Below are 19,833 nucleotides of genomic sequence, written 5' to 3' on the forward strand. Positions count from 1 at the left end.
GTCTTATACAGTTGGTGAAAATTATAGTACAGCTTGATATCCCTTACAAGGATAATTTGACAGTTGGCTTCCTTGAGGATCCTATTCGATTAGAGGAAATACTTTTTTATCACTTCAAAATTCCGGTTCGCAATTGTGAATCCAACTTATTTTTTGAGATGGGGAGATTGTCATACGATGCATGATTTCTATACAGAATTTCAAGATAAAATGAATGTCCAATGCCGAACATCGATATCTCAAACCGTTTCAAAGTTATTCACTTTCAAAGATAAATGCATAATATAAAATTAAAAGTTAAGTACATAGAGAGAATCTAACCAAAATATAAACTGTAAAATATCACACCTTTCCATGTAAGTAAAGACTTACATCAATGATTCAACACTTTGAACAGAGAACCATGATCTGTCAGATTTTTTATGTACTCATTCATTTCATTTTTTTTTCAAAAATGTTGGTATGATTTCATTTATTAGTATTCTTGAATGTGGATAACTTTGAAACAGTTTGTGATATCGAGGATGTTTCACAGAGACAAGTTATCACAGAGACAAGTAGTGTTTTGAACGATATTAGTGTCACAGAGACAAGTTTCACAGGAGCAAGTATTTCTATAAATGGCAGTCTCACAGGAACAAGTTCCCACAGAGACAAGCAGTTTCATAGAGACAAGGTCTCCGTCCAAAGTAGTAGCGCTATAAATGGCAGTCTCACAGAAGCAAGTTCTCACTGGAACAAGGTGTTTCACAGAAGCAAGGTCAGTGTCGTAGAGACAAGGTAGCGAATGTAGGAAGAAGTTAGGCGTGTTGCCTACATCTGAACTTGAAGGCACTCCATTATTTGTTCTAGTAAATTGAATGTCTGCTGTTTTTTAATCATGTAGGTATATGATTATGATTAATGGTTTATCATATAAGATAGGGATGGGTTGGTAACCTATTAGAATTAGATAGAAGATAGATAGAAGTATGAAGATAACTTAAATAAATAAATTGAATTCTATGCAAATGTAATATATTTCTACCAAACTCCAAGATAACTATTCCAATATATCTAATAAGTATATATTAGACCTTCAACACGAAAGAATAATCAATATGAATATGAAATGGAATATATAAAAGCCAAATAGCCTATCATGAAATCTTTCCCATAAAATTTTTAACAGATTGTTGTTCTACAAGCGTTTCCACATGTTACAAAATGAAAATCCCAGTGAAAAACAAAAAGTGCCACTTGATAATTCCCAAATCATCTTTTTAATCGTAGCTCTGATTCAACTGAGCAATAACTTTCTGAACCTACTGAGTTAATAAAGTAACATTTAAAATTATCATAAGCGCAATGGGACTTTGGATTCCATCAATTCAGAATAACTATTATACCGGTATTCATTTTTACAGGATTGAAGTAGTGCAAAATTTAGATTAGCACACCAATAGATTTTATTTGTAACGAAGTGAGTTCATCACTTTGATATCAAAGTTCTACTTTTCCCATTATGATATAGTATATTGACGACTACTGCAAAACAATGTCTGGTAGCCCTGGTAATGTAATGTAATGTAATGAAATGTGATCGTATGGTTGATTGGAAGTCTCCAACCAGCCTGATCAGATTTCTTAGTGGGGCCATTGGCAAACATTTCAAAAATGCCCTGATATTATAACATTATTCCTAGAAGATAGCATTCCTGGTAGATGGCTGAATATTCTCGTTACCACATTGCAAAGGATGTTCAGTGAGGTCTACTGTTATGTGGACTACTAGAGTATTGTAACTCTTAATGTCGGATTGGGTAAGAGCTTGAAATTTATTCCTATTTAGTGTACTCCATGTTCAATAATCTGCCACTATCTTATATTAGAAGAAACTTGCCTCTGAATAAATTAAAAAACGCACTAAATCCAATTCTGAATGAAAATGCAATATTCAGTGCTGTGAGTTTATAAATAGTTTATGTTTTTTTTCAATGTATGACTCAATTTATTCAATTGTACTGGGTGATGATAATTATGACTTGATAAGACTGATTTGATGAATGATTACACTATTCATAAGATGACTACTAAGATGTTATGAATTGAATTGCTCATTTATTGTATAACAGACTATGAGCTGAATTCTTTAGACAAGGCCTAATCGCCTAATCTACATCCAAATTGTTTGTATTCATCGGTCTATATATTTCTTATTTCTAGACGCCAGCTAAGAAAGGGGTTTCAATTTTCGTAGAATAAGCACGTAATTCAAAACTGTATGTTTTTCAAAAAATGTTGTGATTTCAAATTCAAATTTCGTTTATCACACACATATACAAGAATTCAGAATTAATGAGAAAGTGGCCCGGAATAAGGTTCATGAATTTTGTTCTTCTGTATTTATACTAAGTGACGTATTCATCAGTGATGGCTCTTAAACTATAGGCTTATTATTAAATAATGAGTTTAGAGCACCAGGAAAATGGGATTTATATTTTATTATTATAAATATTCAAAATCACGTTTCCAACCCACAATAATTGTCTTATTGTCATGTCCTTAAAGTTACTGAAAACCATATCGGTTGGGACCAATCAAGGTTTATTTAGGGTGGTTTTAATTATTAGTTTATGTGTTACAAATAGTTCACCTAGATCTAGATGGCTATTGAAACATTATTGATCTTACTAAAGAATGATATTAGTGTCAAAAACAGAAATCTGCATTTCAATTCATTATCATGTGAGAGAGAGAGTGAGCCCGAAGGAAAGGGTATGTGTGAGAGAGTGATGTGGTTGAGTGGGAGTGAGAGAGTTCGATATATTATATGCTATATGGTGGGTGAGGAATAATAGTGTGTCCCTTATGCTACACTCACAGATATATATATATATATTATATATATATATATATATATATATATATATATATATATATAATATATTAAAAAATAAATGTTGTTTCATATCCATAGATTTTGGAAGCGGCATGTCTCTATCTTTTCAATCTTTTGAAACAACATTTATTTTTCAAGGTTGGTGAAAGACGTTTTCTGCATTCCATAACAACAATCTGCAGACTGACGTCTCAGGTATTAGAACCAAAAGGCCTTGCTTTATAGAACTATAAATTAATACTCATTCATTATTACAATGCCTTGCTTCCATGAAACAAGTCAAATGATTCCCGTTAGGTACTTCTGGAAAGCCCGGTCAATTAGTCATTGGTAGTGTCCTCAGGTAGAACTACCCTGCTCATAGAGTATGTTCACTGGAACGTAAAACCAAAGTTAACCAAACGCTTCTATTTCTAAAAATTCTAGTGCCAGATATAAAGTACTGCACTTTGGCGGCAGGAAATATTTAACATGTGTTCTCCATATTTTACCCCTCCTGGAAAAAATAGATTTTTGGTTAGTATTGTTTGCCTCCCCTCTACGAGGATGCTTTACCTGTGCGTTTGCGTTGCGAGTTCAATAGTTGACAAAACACATTCAGTCGACATGGAATTGGTGAAGGAAATCGTAACGCTCCGCAATACTACATTTTACCATAATGACGACGATGGATTTTTCTATCGGGTGACCTCCAGCGACCAAACGCGTATCTATTTGAAATGTAATGTACGCGAGTGTGCAAGTCGCGCCTCAATGACACTTTGTATGGCAAATAGAACTTTTGATAGTTCTCATATCACTATCAATCATATTCATCTGCCAACCCAACGTTTGTTGGGGTTACCATGTTGAGGGAGTGCATATTGCAACGTTGTTCTAGGGAAACAACAGAGCCACGACACATCTTTGATGGAGAGTGTGCGAAGTAAGTACCCACATCATCATTATTCTCAAGTTCAAGTACGTATATGGACTATTATATAAAATCTAACCGCATGTAATATACACTTATTATTTACATTTATAATAATCTCTATCAGAAGTTGAGTAATTCTTATTGTCCCAGTGAAATACGTTCCCTTAAAGTTTCTATTCCCTTCATATCTATTCTTCGATGAATATCACAAGTTTTTTAATTTATTCAGAAGCAAGTTTTTTCTAATATAAGATAGTGGCAGATTATTGAACATGGAGTACACTAAATAGGAATCAAGCTCTTACCCAATCTGACATTAGGAGTTACAATACTCTAGTAGTCCACATAACAGTAGACCTCACTGAACATCCTTTGCAATGTGGTAACGAATATTTTAAGTTACAAGATATGCTAATTTTAATGCAGAGTGATCTTTCGACATACTTTATTCTTATCATTCCTATCTGAATACTACTTTTTTCTGTTGGTGATTTAATTGGAAGTAATCGCGCATTACTAACCATCAACTTGAGTTCTCAAGCAGATTACCACTTATTATGTGAGGCTCTAATACCTAAATATTATATATATATATATATATATAATATATATATATATATATATATATATATATGAATGGAAGATGATAGTAGTTAACAGCCAACAAATACCCGTAGGGCAGGAGAACTGAAATTCAGAAAGATAACTTATTATTTCCTCTCTACCTTTATCTGCTTTAATGTTTTTGATGTTAGCATATTTTTGATACACTAACCCCAACAGCCATTAGCCGTTTTCACACCGACATCTTGACAATGATACATGTACAAATGTAAAGCTGACTAGCACCGAGGTAGAATCAATTTAATCTTAAATAATTTGAAATATATTTCAAGTTGTTAGGCTTCATTTATTCATTGAACACCTATTTTATCACAATGGGTTATCAGAACCCATTAGAATTATGAATATTATTTTTTTGTGTCAAAAAAGAGCTTTGCGTGCTATCTTTAATCTGGGCATGAGGGAGTCCTGTAAGCCTTTTATTCTTAGACAATGGTATATTGCCACTTCCATGTATTTACATTATGAATTGCTTAATATTTGTAAAGCAAAGCTTTAATCTTTTCAATTCGAGGGGAAGCATTCATGAGCATAACACACGGACAGGTAGTTAGATTGATCTGGGCCGTGCTAGGCTTACCAAAACACAAAAAATGTACTGCTATTATGGGAGTGAAAATTTTCAACAGGTTATCACTGGAAGTACGGAATTATGATCTTGATAGTTTAAAGAGAGCAATAGAAGGATGGTTGAAGAATAAAGCATTTTATTCAATCGAGGAAATGCTGGTCTGTAACTCTTATCCATAGATAAAATATTTTAGTACGGTAGCCTATTTGTATTTTAATCTGTAATAAAGATAAAATATAATATAATCTGTATTATAATATACAGAGTGTTCTGGAAAAAGGTGCCCATAAGCCAGGGGGTAATTCCTCACATCAAAAGAGGGAAAAAAATCTTATTGACATACCGGTGTGTCTGAAAATGCTTAGTTACCAAGTTATACAGAGTGAAAGATTTCGTCTGAATTTCAGTTCTCCTGCCCTACGGGTATTTGTTGGCTGTTAAGTAATATCTTCCATTTATATATATATATATATATATATATATATTATATATATATATATATATATATTATATTTAGGTATTAGAGCCTCATATAATAAGTGGTAATCTGTTTGAGAACTCAAGTTGATGGTTAGTAATGCGCGATTACTTCCAATTGAATCACCAACAGAAAAAAGTAGCATTCAGATAGGAATGATAAGAATAAAGTATGTCGAAAGATCACTCTGCATTAAAATTAGCATATCTTGTAACTTAAAATATTCTATGCTGATAATGAAGCACTGACTCAACGTTCCAGCCCTAGAGGATGAGGCACTTAGATAATACTCTATCTTCCAAGAAAGTAACCCATACAATACTGTTCATGCAAATGAGAGTGATTTGATGGAAATCCCAGGTTATAGTTTGCTCAGATAATTCAATAATATAAATCAAGGCGATGGAGTAGTAGTATATATATAGATAGTGATATATCTGCTGCTTGTCGCGAGCTTCAATTAGGCGGTATTGCAACTTGTCTCTCCCTTACCTTCGACTGGGCCGGGGTGCCTTGTGAACTATTAGCCTGCTATCGTAGTCCCAATTCTAGTCTTGGCATTTCCATCAACTCGATTTATTCGTATTATAACAATCAGAGGAATACGAATAATGATAAGTGTATAAAAATTATTGCTGGTGATATGAATCATTGTAATGTTTTAAATGTCACTTCCCAATCAATAGAAGAGAGGTTTGTAGATGTGCTGAACGATGCAGGTCTCGTTTGCTGTGTTGACAAAGTAACCAGTCCAGCTAGCAACACCTGCATTGATCACTATGTTATCAAGCCGCCTCCCTTATTTGAGGTGACATCAGTAGTAATTCAAACCTCAATGACCGATCACTATACCGTTTGCATGAAATTTTCTACACCTGAACCTATCCAATCTCATAACGAAGTTTAATATTACGTGAAAACTGATTGGGAAGGTGTGAAAGATTCTCTGTCTTGCCAAAACTGGAACCATGTCATCAATGAAAACAATATCAATGAGGCTACTAATTCATTTATACAAACAATTCAGGAGATAATCAGTGAAAAGTCATCAAAAATTTAAATTTAAGCGAAAAACCCAAAAATAAAAACATGGATCACTAGCGACCTCATTAACTATATCAGACATCGCGACAAATATAAAAGGAGATTCATTAGACAACCTTACAATATTGCATTGAAAGAAGAATTTATCCGTTTCAGAAATATATTACAATCCGCTATTGAAAAAGCCAAATATAATTATTATAGGAGTAAGGTTGATGAAGTATCTAATAACCCTCAAAAGTTCTCGGCTGTAGTTAAGGAAATTGCTGGGAAAGCCAAAGCCGCGAAATCATTTCCAATCAATGCATTTCCCAGAGATAGTGAAACGACCCTACAACAAAATATCAATGTTATCTGTAAAGATTTCAATAAATATTTTACCTCAGTTGAATCCTCACTAGCCACATCATTGAACCCAATTGGAGAACCAGAAATTAATGATAATGATTGTGGAGTTGATTCAGTATTTGAGTTTAAGATTGTAACACTTGAAGAAGTTGCAAATGTGATAAATGGTCTTGAAGGCAGGAGTGCACCTGGGTACGACCTTATCCCGAATAAAATCATCAAAAATAACGTTAATTCACTAATATATTCCATCCATCACATTGTTAATTTGAGCCTTCATTTGGGCCAGTTTCCAGAGAACCTGAAAATTCCAAAAATTATACCAATCCACAATTCCGGACCCAAAAACGAACTCACAAATTACAGACTGATTTCCCTTCTAGCTTCTCTTTCAAAAATTATTGAGTAGTGTGTCAAAGTACAATTGATAGAATACTTGACTTATTCATTTATTAATACATCACTTAATACTTGATTTATTCATTCATTCATTTATTCATTTATTCATTTATTCATTTATTCATTTATCATTATTCATTTATTATTCATTTATCATTTATTCATTTATTCATTTATTCATCCATTTATTCATTATTCATTTATTCATTTATTCATTTATTCATATTCATTTATTCATTTATTATTCATTTATTCATTTATTCATTCATTCATTTATTCATTTATTCATTTATTCATTTTTCATTTATTCATTTATTCATTTATTCATTTATTCATTTATTCATTTATTCATTTATTCATTATTCATTTATTCATTTATTCATTTATTCATTCATTTATTCATTTTTCATTTATTCATTTATTCATTTATTCATTTATTCATTTATTCATTTATTCATTATTCATTTATTCATTATTCATTTATTCATTATTCATTTATTCATTCATTCATTCATTTATTCATTATTCATTTATTCATTTATTCATTTATTTATTCATTTATTCATTTATTCTTTATTCATTTATTTTCATTTATTCATTTATTCATTTATTCATTTATTCATTTATCATTCATTTATTCATTTATTCATTTATTCATTTATTCATTTATTCATTTATTCATTTATCATTTATTCATTTATTCATTTATTCATTTATTCATTATTCATTTATTCATTTATTCATTTATTCATTTATTCATTTATTCATTATTCATTTATTCATTTATTCATTTATTCATTTATTCATTAATTCATTTATTCATTTATTCATTCATTCATTTGTTCATTCATTCATTTATTCATTTATTCATTTATTCATTTATTCATTTATTCTTTATTCATTTATTCGTTTATTCATTTATTCATTCATTCATTTATTCATTTATTCATTTACTCATTTATTCATTTATTCATTTATTCATTTATTCATTATCATTTATTCATTATTCATTATTCATTTATTCATTTATTCATTCATTCATTTATTCATTCATTCATTTATTCATTTATTCATTTATTCATTTTTCATTTATTCATTCATTTATTCTTATTCATTTATTCATTATTCATTATTCATTTTTCATTCATTCATTCATTCATTTATTCATTTATTCATTTATTCTTATTCATTTATTCATTTATTCATTTATTCATTTATTCATTTATTCATTTATCATTTATTCATTATCCATTTATTCATTATTCATTTATTCATTATTATTCATTTATTATTTATTCATTTATTCATTTATTCATTATTCATTTATTCATTTATCATTTATTCATTTATTCATTTATTCATTTATTCATTTATTCATTATTCATTTATTCATTTATTCATTTATTCATTTATTCATTTATTCATTTATTCATTTATTCATTTATTCATTTATTCATCATTTATTCATTTATTCATTTATTATTCATTCATTATTCATTTATTCATTTATTCATTATTCATTTATTCATTATTCATTTATTCATTTATTCATTTATTCATTCATCCATTTATTCATCAATCCATTTATTCATTTATTCATTTATTCATTTATTCATTTATTCATTTATTCATTATTCATTTATTCATTCATTTATTCATCATTTATTCATTTATTCATTTATTCATTTATTCATTTATTCATTTATTCATTTATTCATTTATTCATTTATTCATTTATTCATTATTCATTTATCATTTATTCATTTATTCATTTATTCATTATTCATTTATTCATTTATTCATCCATCTATTCATTTATTCATTTATTCATTTATTCATTTATTCATTTATTCATTTATTCATTATTCATTTATTCATTTATTCATTTATTCATTTATTCATTTATTCATTCATCATTTATTCATCAATCCATTTATTCATTTATTCATTTATTCATTTATTCATTTATTCATTTATTCATTTATTCATTTATCATTTATTCATTTATTCATTTATTCATTTATTCATTTATCATTTATTCATTTATTTCATTTATTCATTTATTCATTTATTCATTATTCATTTATTCATTTATTCATTTATTCATTCATTATTCATTTATCATTATTCATTTATTCATTTATTCATTTATTCATTCATTCATTCATTTATCATTTATTCATTTATTCATTTATTCATTTATTCATTTATTATTCATTCATTTATTCATTATCATTTATTCATTTATTCATTTATTCATTTATTCATTTATTCATTTATTCATTTATTATTTATTCATTTATTCATTTATTCATTATTCATTTATTCATTTATTCATTTATTTATTTCTTCATTCATTCATTTATTCATTATCATTTATTCATTTATTCATTTATTCATTTATTCATTTATTCATTTATTCATTTATTCATTTATTCATTTATTCATTTATTCATTTATTCATATTCATTTATTCATATTCATTTATTCATTCATCATTCATTTATTCATTTATTCATTTATTCATTTATTCATTTATTCATTATTCATTTATTCATTTATTCATTTATTCATTTTTCATTTATTCATTTATTCATTATTCATTTATTCATTTATTCATTTATTCATTTATTCATTTATTCATTTATTCATTTATTCATTTATTATTTATTCATTCATTCATTTATTCATTCATTCATTTCCAAGTCACTCTCAATAGTATCCAGCTGGATCTTCAAATTTAATTCATAATGAACTCATTCGCAAAACATTTGAGTCCTACCGAACACACCTGCCTGTCTTTGGTCCAGCTGATTCTCAGATTAAGTGATGAATGAAACAGAGAATCATCATTATCATGTTTTTCGGAAATTGATGAATGCTCTACGGATACGTTCTACGTTTTTACGGATAGATGAAGGCACTTGATCCTTTTGAGATGCCAATCTTATAAATACTGTTTTAAGAATATGGATGATTACGTAGAAGTGGAGCAAGATAGCCTAACTGCGTGAACTGTATGTTGAAAGTGACTATTATTATCGGGTAGAATTTAAATTATCTACATTTCCAAAGTGCCGAGTTAGCAGAGTACAAATTTGTTGCCCAGCAGCCAAGTACTGGAATCATAATGATTGGCTGCTGATATAATTATGTTGATTGTACTCTGCTAAATATTCGTTCCTGAGAAGCGATCATGGGAAGTACTATAATGTTACGCAAATAGAATTACTCAGAATTCGAGATTATTTTCAATTAGATTCCTCGATTTACCTAACTTACAACGAGCTCGACTGATGATCGGAATTTACGATCGTCAAATTGCATTATTCTCATCAAGAGGTAGCGTACGGAGCACAATACGCTAAGGCATTAAATCCAGTGCATCTGTTTTGCCCACACATCAATAAGCTACTCCACGGAGCAGGAATTACCCTGCTTCCTCTTCTACTATGCGTACGCCAATTCACTCCTAGTCCACCAATCACTTTCTTCCTATTTCCATTACTGAAATGATGAATAGAGTATCGATCAGGCTATAGCTGAGCTCACTGTAACTAAAATGCTAACTAAAATTTGACAATGTATGGACTCTTTATCTACATGCATCAACATGAACATCTATCATAACCTGATAGTAGTGAAGTATGATTGAGGAGTTGGGATATGAATTACCAGAGAGTGAACTCTCCATGCAAAGATGATTATCGAAAGGAATAATTAATTCATAGTTTAACATATGGGGAAGGAGATTTGAGAATAGGAACAAAATTAGGATAAATATGATTTGATAAGGAAAGTTTATCGTATAGTGTGTCAAGTATGGGATCAGCTTGCTGAGACGATTACTTAGTATGAAACAGAACAGGATGCAGATGCATATAGTTCATAGTTTTATCATGATAGAGTTGCAGGAACAAAAAAGTCATTAATCACGCTAGACGAAATGTAGAAAAAAATGTAATTTCACCAGAAAAGGTAATTTGACGGTGGGTGTGATTGGGGACCCTACTCGAATTTAAAATACTACTATACTATGGAATTGAAAATCTGGTCCGCTATCTTGGATCAGCCATATTGAATGCAACTTTTTTTTATAGAGATTGATCATACAATACATGATTCTGATATGAAATTTCAAGAAAAAATTTATGGCAAAAACCACATATCGATATCTCAAACCGTTTAAAAGATATTCACATTATTAACCAATACTATTCAAAGCAGAAAGGAGAGAAAATAGTATGAGAACGGCCTAGTATAGCATAAAAAATGTGATTCCAAGGTGTGTGTGATTGGGAATCCTACTCAAATCGAATAATATACTACTTTACTATGAATTTTGAAATCTGGTCCGTCATCTAGGATCCGCCATCTATTCTATTTTTTTTTTTTTGATAGGAAGGTTGTGTCATGCGTACATGATTTCAAGAGAAAATGAATGGTGAAAATTGCACATCGATATCTCAGATCGTTTAGAAGATATTTACATTATCAATCAATACCACTTATGTATTTCATTTCTGATTTGTATGGTATTGATTAGTAATGTGAATATCTTCTAAACGGTTTGAGATATCGATGTGCGGTCTTCGACATTCATTTTTTCTTGTATCGTATGACAACCTTCCTATTTGAAAAAAATAAATTTGCATTCAATATGTGCGGATCCAAGATGACGGACCGTATTTTTAAAGTCATAGTAAAGTAGTATATTCAATTCAAGAAGGATCCCCAATCACACCCACCGTCAAATTACCTTTGTCTATGAGATATTAAACCGTTCTAGGACTTTTTTCTCTCCTTTCTGCTTTGAATAGTATTGATTAATATTGTAATAATCTTCTAAACGGTTTGAGATATCGATATGCGGTTTCCACCATTCTTTTTTTATTGAAATTTCGTATCCGAATCATGTATCGCATGACCACCTTCCCATTAAAAAAATTGAGCTGCATTCAATATGGCGGATCAAAGATGGCTGCACAGATTTTTAAAGTCATAGTGAAGTAGTATTTTCAATTTGAGTAGGATCCCCAATCACACTCACCATCAAATTACCTCTGTCTATGAGATATTAAGCCGTTCTCGGACTTTTCACCCACTCTGTATGTTGCTAAAATTATCTGGATGAAGACAAGGAGATCTATAATTGTTGAATATTGGTTGAACATTGACATGTTATTGTTTCCCATTTCACTGGCGTTAAAGGAGGGATTGTTTTCTCTTGACCGTTCCATGCTTCCATCCAGAAAGGTTTTATCCGAATATTTTTCAATAGCTCATGGATGAGGAACTGAAAAAGATGAGTGAGTCGAAGTGATGACTACTTGTACTAGTATTCGCCTCGATATGGGAAACTAGTGCCTGAATAGGAACTAGACTAGAGAATATTGTTGAGGACGAACAAACAAAAAAAAAGATAGAGAACAAAACATAAACATTTTTTAAGGCACAGTTATAAATACATATTATAAGATATGTGTAATTTGCTACTTGCATAATAAAGCCTATATTATAGGCTAATAAACGTAACCGTTCATGATTATTTGTGCAGTTTTTCTGTGTTATTATAATCTTCTCACTAGTAATTTTGACTCCTCATTGCAAAGTGATGTCATAGCATGATAATGTCAACATAGGTCTGCAGTGCTTGTAATGATTATACAATCATATTTTTATTTATTTAGTGAATATTACAACAGTGCGATAGTATCCCTCTAGCTGTAAGATATTTGAGAGATATATAAGAATAATTTATTACATGCAATAAAACAATCAATAACAATTGTTCTGTTTTCTTAATCGACTTAGTTATATATATTTCTCCATATTTCTGTTACTAATTGTTCTATTTTGTTCATTGCACCATAACTTAGATAGAAAATAGAAAAAAACACTGTTCGGTAAGCGACAATCAAACACTTACATTCACACATCACTTTGGGATAATTATTATTCACTCTGACACAAATATTTATTAAATCATAATACATTTTCTTTCTAAAATTGGAATAGTTTTCAACTCAATAATGAATAATATCCATTCCTGAAACTAATCAAAATGTTTCATTCTTATGAGGTAGGTACACTATAAGTTTTGTTTGAATGTCATTTTTACTCTGTATCATTGTCAACTCTAACGGAAATGAATTTAAAAGAGATGAGATTCTGAATCCTGGAGCTCTTTCACCATATTATGCATTGTTATTTCTCTGGGTTCTATAATTTCTATGTCTCAATGTGTATTCTATTTCATTCATTTCTCTATATTGGTTCTTGAAGTAGTTTCGTGACAAATCTGTGAACCTGGCTAGGGCCCTAGGGCCCTTAACTTCCACCGTCATAATGCCGAACAAGTGACGTTCAACACCATTGAAAAGTGTTCTTATTATGTTTTCTACGGCCCTATATACGGCTGTTTATATATATTTGAGAGCTAAATAATGACTGATGATTCCGTAGAAGAGAGTGTTATGCACCATTGAATAGTGGATCATTCTTTTAGTAGTGATGAGAAAGTGATAGCTAATTCTTGAACATTTTTAAAGAGCAGCTCTCATTATTTTCAAAAATGAATTATTATGTTATCTAAATCCCATGTAATCATCCAAATATTATTCCTAAACTGTCACAAAAATCAAGTTTTTGACTATCACATCTATTCATGTGTGGATTAGCTAGACATTCTGCTTTATGACCAATTAACTCAAAAAATGCATTCCCATTGACAGTTTCCGAGCTCTGGATTTAGCTAAAATCAAGACTTCACATGGTTTTGAACTCTGGAGTCAGAAAATTGGCTTTCCGAGTCAGAGCGTTAACGTAGTCGAGGACTCAAATGGACCCTGGAATTCAAAGATCACGTTAGACCCTGGAGTTTATAATTTCGCTTTCTGAGTGAAGGGTTTATGAGTCCAGGACTTGAATTAGATTCTTGCCTCTTTCTGAGTCAATGATTTATCAAAAATCGCTAAGTCCAGAACTTAAAACAGCGTGATTTTAAACTATTGACTAGGGTAGGTTTTGAAATTAAGTTCTGGACTTTACGGAGCAAACACATCTCAATGATTTTTATTGTAGTAGATGAATAGCCAAATAAATGTCGTGGAATACGTAAATTATTTGGATTAGTACCTCTACATTCATAATTAATAGTTTGCAAGTCTATTTTAAAATAAAATAAAGATCTATCAGAATTATGCGTGAAAAACTAACCTTATTTTAAGACTGTGACATAACCTGAAAATGTTCGTGAAAAATTATAGAAGGATTGCCTTTCAATTGTATCTTCCAATGTGATTGTTATTATAATCAATGTTATATTCAAAATATTGATGATTATAATAATATAACAATAATAAATTATCATTCCAGTTTTTTTTTTCAAAACGAGTACGTTTTCCAATTCAATAGCCTACTAAAATGTTTATTCCAAAATCACTGATTTTAGGATCAATGATCGATAATAGCATAACTTAAAATGAAATATTTATTCATTCATATATCAAAAAGTTGGTTTTTGCTATGAATAGGCCTATAAATGAATCAAGACGTATTTTCACATTAGGCTATTACAAAATAGTTTGGAGAGCATTCTCATTTGAATAAGCCCGCTTCAATCAGCTGTCTCCCATTGACAAAATAACAACAATATAATATTGTTAATTCCCCTCATGTTTACTGCATTAAAGTCCTGGACTCAAATGAGTCGAGAACTTAATAGACCCCGGAGTTTAGGAGATTATCCAGTGACTCAGAAAGTCGATTTAGACCAGAGTTCTTATATTAGTCCTGGACTCTGTAAGTCCAGAACTTATATAGATCCCAAGCTCGGAAACCGGCCTTTATTCTCTGATCTCTGAATACTATTACTTTAGACGTTTGTGACTTTATTTTAAAACAATTATCAAATAAACTATTATTAAATAAGTATTTAATTGCCAAATTAAGATCGTTCTGCATGAATCTTAAACCTGCTCATAGATCTTTACGTATATACAGAATATTGTCATTGGCATATTGCATGAATCTCCATTTAAATTTCAGGCTTGCGAAATCGTTTACATGAATATCGAGTGGAATCGGTGATAGTATGCCACCCTGAATCAGTTCACATAATGTACATAATTGCTACTAATGTAGGTACCTATTCCAATTTGCAGAGTACTATCCACGAAATAATTACTAAATATTTTTTCGCCCCACTTGGATGTAATGAGCTGGTTTTCGTGCGTCATATGGAGGCCGAAAGTGATTGTTTTCTGACCAGGCCGGTAAAATTTTCACGGCCCTAGGGCTGTAAAATAGCCTTGAAGTCAGCTAATTCTGATTTGATGTAAACGTGTTTACAAAATAGTTTATGAAACAGAATCAGTTTATGCTTCTAGAACTGAATAAAGTATTTTGCAATAAGTTACTCTCATTTTATTTGGATGAATGAAATACAAATAAGATATTATAAACTATTCAAATTCAATTTTCAGAGTATAATAGAATCTAACCTCAAACCTCATAGTACTGCGCTTATCACGAAACCTGGTGGATAATTTTGGAACTACTTGGGCAATATCCATGGCATGCTGAACGTTTTCACAAATAGTTTATGAAACGGAATCAGTTTATGCTTCTAGAATTGAATAAAGTATTCTGCAATAATATACTATCATTTCATTTGGATGAATGAAATACAGATAAGATTTATATTATTAACTATTCAAATTCGATTTTCAGAGTGGGAAAGAACTTCTAACCCAAACTTCCGAAGTCGACAACAAGCATTGTTGACCTTGACATTCAGATTGGCCAAATTTCAAGTGTGCTCAAACAGCTGATCAAAACACTTTTCATTATCCGTGTTTATTATTAAATAATAATTAAAACGTTTATAATAATATCATATTATTGTCATTTAAATGAATAAAAAAGTATAAACTCAACCTCTTACATAAATGAACATAATCTTTTAGGTTATTTAGACAAATCAGAATAAAAAATAAAAATACTTTGACAATTCCCTGATATTCAGATTACCTCAGATTTGCTAGAGCTATGACCTTCCACTTTTGCTTTTGGAAGTGCTTAATAAACAATTTTTCTCATATATATATTGTTTATTTTTCTGTGTGGCACCACGGGCAAAAATGTTTTTCCGGCTCTCAATCTTTTCTAGTCCTCGCCCTACGGCCTCGGACTTGAAAACCGATTTCGAGCCGGAAAAGTCTCATTTTCGGCCCTAGGTGCGAAATATACTATTACCATATTGAAGCGTCATTGGAAAGTTTCAAAAAAATTATTTTTCTGGGGAGTTGTGCAGTCTTGCAACCTAGAGCAGCCAACTCTATCGAAGGTCACATTTCAAAAAGATATAATAACTGCCAACTAATAATGTCTGCCATAATGACTGTCGTGACTGCAATGATATGCAATGACAATAGCAACTTGACGTTGTTCAACTGTAGGGATGAATCTGTATCGTTTTATCTGTAGTGTTGTTCAGCTGGATATATATTCTATTCTATTCTATAAAGTGAAAACAAAACCTTCCCTTTGTTCCTCCCCTTTTCCTCCTCTGATGCTTCATTAGCTAATTGAGCACTGTAATTGCTATAGAAAGTCATGTGTAGGTAATAGTTTTAATATTAGTACCTATTTTTAATATTAGTTTTAATAGCTTATTAATGAATGATAATGAATATTCCAAAAGCTTATCAATAAATAATAATATATCATGATAATGATAATAGTTCTAGAAACCAGCCAATATTCTAACATATAACCAACTTCTAATTTATATTATTTCAATGCAATGATGGATTAGAAGCACATGAATACAAATAAATGCATATTTAAGTTCTAGTTCACTCTGATTCAACATTGCAATGGCAGACATAAACAATCAATATTGAATTTGAAAGTCTGCGATAACATAATGCATATATTTGACATAATATTATAAAAATGTAATTGAAACTATACTAAATGGTCATTATACGACTTAGATTGAATTTATTCGAGAAATATGTCGCCTTTTGTACTATCATTGTCGAATTTCGAGACTCAAAACGTTCAATAATAATTACAAGTGGGCTGTGATTTTTTGGCATTCTTATTAATCTTATAAAGAAATGAATTCCTCATCCACTGGATATCTATAGAGACTAGAATAACCCTGCAGCCCAACTCGTCGATTGCTTTGTAAATTCACTTTTCTGATTTTTGGATTATTTTATAGTTTCAAGCTATCAAAATGAAGTCATTTGATAGTTACAAATTCAATTAAGTCGAAGTTCAATGTAAAATTGAACGTAATAGATTCAATAAGTGGAATACGCATGATAACATTGATTGGATGAGGCAAACAAATTTATTTATATGTACAGGAAAAAAGGAACAGCCAAAAATTATTTTCATTCTTGGATTCTAGTAACCAAATATTAGAGTTAACATCGATTCTATATTTAGTATATGAAACATACAAATCGTAAGTAGTACCCTTCTATCTGGAATCAACAATTTATAATACGTTAGTATTTGGGCTGAGACCGGTTTTTCGTGCTTTGTATTCTTGAATCAATTAATAAGTGATTAACGACACATTTAAAAAAATATTTGAATGAGCATGAAAAGCCTAAAGTGAAATATCTATCAATTTCTCATTAGTTCAATTTAAAGTTGATTGTCGCCTACTTTAAAAATAATTAGTAGTCACCTGACTGATCATGGTTGAACTATCCCGATACATGGTCTGGGAATTGATCCAAGGGAGAACGAAAATTAAATGGAAATTAGCATTAAGTTCTACTAGATCATGTAAATTAAATCATTTTTGAATAATGATGATTTCAAATATAAGCTCAGAGCAGGGCTTAGAACCTCTACCCCTAGGCTATGGAAGGAATGAAGAGAGAAAGATAGACCTACCGTTTATTGGGTTCCTAGGGTACTAGGAAATGATTTTGAAGCTCATTACAACTACTGCCAATAAGGATTAGAATATAGTGTTGGTGAAATTAAATACATAAATTACATTCAACACAATTAAGCGTGAAGCCATATTCGCTGTTTCACAATGTATTCATGCTTGGTGGAGCTGGCGTGAAGTACCAACGATCCTTGGTCACCGGATTGGAGAGCTGACTCCAATAGTATGTACCCATATTGGCCTATAAAAATTGGTCTATTATATTAACCTATATATTGGTCCATTATATTAACCTATATATTGACCTGTATATTGGCCTATAGGTACCTATGTACCTTTATATTGACCTATTTACTAGCCATGTGCTGACCTTTCTAACTCCAGAGAACGTCACTCATCCAATCTCAGCTAAATCCAAGTTCAGCTGTTATCTCTAGTAAACTACAATAAATCATAAGGATAGAATTATTTGAATCTTACTTGGAATAGGATTTTACAAACTTATAATATTCGTACCTATAATAAACTGTTTATAAGACAAGATGAATGAAATTATTGATAGCAGCTAAGCGATTATAACTTGAGTAAATGTTCTAAGTTTTTCGCGAATAGCTGAAAAAACCTGTTTTTAAAAAAATAATAGTGTTATATCTTGCTAGAGAATCAATTGAGAGATTGAGATAATATCAACTAGGATAAAAAGATAATATAGCACATCACAGAAGAAAAGAAATTCACAAAAAATGGAGACACATTTTCGTTCCGAAATAATTAGATCATTGCACCCCCGCAAAGCACTACTCCAACCCTTATCATCCAGAGCCAGATGTGCTTGAGACTTGGCCATTAGCCAACTTTACATAAGGGAGCGGGATAATGAGAGTGCTCAGAGCTTGAAATTCAAAATCCCAATCCGCCAGGAAGGCATTGTTGAAGTATAACTTATTGGTATAAATATCGAAAACTCGAGACGAAAGATTTTTGAGTAACGTTTTTCCGAATAGCTACTGAGTTATCATTCCAATCAAATTCATCATCTACAGAATTTCTATGATAAAATTATAGTTATATAGTAGTAAGCATTCCCAGCTAAGACAAAAATTCAAATGAGAGTGCTCAAAGCACTCAAACATTCAAAGCATTCAAAACATTCTCAACTTCCCCCTTTATCTTCCAAGATTATACACAGCCCTATCACCGGCATGAATAACCGATACATAAGCTGTGAATGGGTATAGTAGGAAGTATTGAAACTGAATTTTAGATCATGTAGGAAAGAGGTAAAATCGTGTACACAGAATGATGGTATTGTATTTCTGTAGAAAAACTATGAAAGAATATTTCTATAAAAATCACAAAAATTAAATGAAATAGAAATGTGTACTCACCAGCTGGAAAATTCCAATAGCTGAAAAATCATATAACCAACTCGAGATATTCCATGAAGATCAGATTAATCAATGAGCCGGCTGGAAAGCAAAATAAGACGGTCAGAGCATGCGGACACTCTCAAACGGACTCAGCTGCTCAACTGTTCAGTAAGTAGATGTCTCAACCTACCACACTCTCAGTCAGGCATCTTTGGTGAGTATCGGTGGGGAATAAATTTGACTATTCAGCAATGAAATCAACCAATAGCGCAAGTTAT

At 30.7% G+C, this 19,833-nt stretch overlaps 1 protein-coding gene across 1 annotated transcript in view; it reads right to left on the reverse strand.

The window, feature by feature from the left end:
- LOC120355058 overlaps positions 1 to 19,703 on the reverse strand; it is a 38,260-nt gene extending 18,557 nt beyond the window's left edge. Inside the window, exon 1 of the transcript XR_005573400.1 lies at positions 19,574 to 19,703. The gene's annotated coding sequence lies outside the window, so the exon portion shown is untranslated. The remainder of the gene's footprint in view (positions 1 to 19,573) is intronic.
- Positions 19,704 to 19,833: the final 130 nt, after the last annotated feature.

Source organism: Nilaparvata lugens, chromosome X (genome assembly GCF_014356525.2).
Source record: "Nilaparvata lugens isolate BPH chromosome X, ASM1435652v1, whole genome shotgun sequence".
In the NCBI taxonomy this organism is placed as follows: domain Eukaryota; kingdom Metazoa; phylum Arthropoda; class Insecta; order Hemiptera; family Delphacidae; genus Nilaparvata; species Nilaparvata lugens.